The sequence below is a fragment of the Carassius gibelio genome, chromosome A21 (assembly GCF_023724105.1).
Source record: "Carassius gibelio isolate Cgi1373 ecotype wild population from Czech Republic chromosome A21, carGib1.2-hapl.c, whole genome shotgun sequence".
NCBI lineage: Eukaryota > Metazoa > Chordata > Actinopteri > Cypriniformes > Cyprinidae > Carassius > Carassius gibelio.
In genome coordinates, this window is record NC_068391.1 from 16,396,351 (window position 1) to 16,399,321 (window position 2,971).

Consider the following 2,971-nt stretch of genomic DNA (forward strand, 5'->3'; position numbering starts at 1 on the left):
CATACATCAATTTAAAGAAACATTAACATACAGTAATAATCATGAAATATTTTGATTGGGACTCGAGTGGACTCGGGCATAAGTCCGATTCCTAATATGTTCGAGTCCGAGTCAATACCGAGTCAAAATGCACACGAGTCCATGACAAGACCGAGACCATTAAAATACGGTCTCGAGACCGAGTCCAAGACCGAGTCCGAGTCTCGAGTACTCAACACTGGTAGATAAGCTTATAAACAACCACAAAGTGTCCTTTTAAAACCCATTCTTTTGCACTCATGTAAATGCGGTTAATTATTCACCCAAGATCATTTGCACTAGACAATGGCAGTGCCAAGAGCACTAGACTTGTGCAGCCCTTGTCCTTTGTGTGAGTGTTTTTAAATGTAAATGCAAACCTTCAACTGTTGCGGCAGGCGCCTGGATCATGTCTATGAATACTAATGAAACCGCTTTTTGAGCAAATTCACCGTGATGCTTAAACATGGTTTACTCCCTTGGTCATCCTGTTTTTGCTCTCTGTTTTGTGCCCCATTTTCAGAATGATTCTTTGTGGATGTAACACTGTCTGGGCTCAGTATATGGCCTGTTCTGCTTTGTCAAAGGAAATGAAGGTGAGATTTCAAACAGCTGACAGCTGCATATTGGCCAGGGCTTCTGATGACTGTACCCGACACACTCCAGTCGTCCTGCCCTGCCAAATCATCACAATTCCACACTTGAAAGAGATTTTTCTGACAAAGCAGCATCCACACATGGTTCAGGTGGTCATGGGTCCGGTGCTTAGTTGAGCTGCGGAGTGCAAGAACCGGTGGGATCTCTCACACCGGCAGCTCAGCATCTGGCATTAACATTCAGTATGAGCCATACAGAAAAGCGAGATGACCTACGCTGCTTTTTGTTGTCCTTTATCTGTGCCTGGAATTAATCTAACGCAAACTTGTTTCTTAAAAAGACTGTATCTACAGAAATATATATTAAACCAGTGCCTGTTTATGTTTTCTAAAGTGCAGATTCAAAGAAGATTATGGATTTGAGTAAATGTTTATGTGCATTTAATACTGGGTTCATGAGTATAAGCAATAGCCATAACTCAATTGGTAATGGTGCTAATATCCTGTTATTGGGGTGTTTTTCTGCAGCAGAGACTGGAGCACTTGTCAGGATAGAAGGAAAAATGAATGGGGCAAAATGTCCTGTGTCCTGCCAACCTTTGTTTTTATGTGTGTATGTGTGTACGCATGCCCATCCTCGCTCAGTCCTGGTCCCTACATGCCCCTCTGTTTGTCTTGCACCGCTGCCTTTTAACTGCTGATTGATCGAATCCGCCTGGAGACGAACACCCTTCTTTCATTTCCCAGCACCTTGGGAGACAAGAAGCAGGTTGCCTGCCAGCTCCACACAGCCTCCTTTGACCCACAGGGTCGGCGCGGATGCAGCACAGCAACAGGAGTGGTACTCTGACCCACTTCAGCAGACACAGAGGTGCTTTAACTTTAGCTCATGTCCTTTTTGGGCACCTTAAATGGAACAAGCACCTGGTATCGATCAGTCTCTCTCATGGGCTCCACATGCTTGCACTTTGTTTTTCTCGGTGCAGCCGTAATGCTACTAACATTCTCAGACATACACACTCATTCACAACTAAACATCCACTGGTTTTCCTGGCAGCCCCTCATGTTCCTTTCGTGGTCCCAGAACAATAAGCCGTCTCAACAATCGGAGTACGCGCTCTTCACGATTCAGGGCTATCATCAACAGGCCACATGTGCTAGCATGCTTCAAGTGCTCAAATGTTCTACAAGTTATGTGGAGACCAGAAAAGGAGCAGTCGACTGGGATGTTGGGTGGAAATGTATTCCCCCCTGTAACGTTCAGCAGAGATGCTACCACTGCTCTCTCGCTCTTTTCCTCCCCAGGTGCTGTTCAACTCAATTATCTGATTCGCTGAGTAGTTTGTTCCCCTCTCATAATGTGCAGTACTATTAGGAATTCTCTGCAAGCTGTCGGGGGAATGAGGCCTACAGGCTCTGTCTCCGGAAGCCATCTTTCAACCCAGAGAGCTCGGTGCTGATGCAAAACAAAAAGAATCCCTGCTTTTACCACTTAATCCTGTCTATTTTCTTCCATCGATTCACTCAACACTTAATTTCTTTCTGAGTATTATTGTTATGAGAGATAAACTTCAGGATATTGCACTAACCTTTTGAATTAGGTTCAGGTTTTGTGCTTCCTTGTGCTTTATCCAGAACACCTCAACTTAAAGTTACTGGTGGTTGTCCAAAGATGAACCTCTTTGTTTTTGGATAACTCTTATTATTGGATCACAGATGTTATGCTCTTCTGCTTCCTTTTTTTTCTCTACCTTTTAATTAAAATTACATTTAAAATGCAGTTCATTAGTTATTATAACATTAAATTAACTTTTTATTTATAATTTTGTGAATTAATTATTTTAATGTTTTAATCATAAATTAAAAAAATGTCAGTGTATACACCTTTCCTGACATCATAATGAAGAAAAAAAGCTTAATTAAAAGAAATTTTATTTATTATAATCTTATTCATTTCAGTTCATAACTATATTGTTGTTGTTATAAGAGTTTCATAAAATATGCTTGGAAAAAATTTAGGGCCGGGACTTGAACGCGTTAATTGAGATTAATTAATTACACAAAAAATAACGCGTTAAAAAAGATGAATTAATTACAGAAAAAAATTACAGAACGTTTCTCACTGGATGAGTTTCGGCGGACCGATTATACTGGAGCACCAACTAGCATTCGCATATCACCGCAGCACATCGAGCCTCAAGTATCACCTCAACGCAAAACATATAGCAGCTAGCGTGGACTTTACACTTTATGTTGAACTATGTATTATTTTGTTGGTGCAACTGGCAGTTTATGTTGAACTCTTTATTGTTTTGGCCAAGGTTATTGAGAGTTGGACTTAGTATGTTATGGCCTCT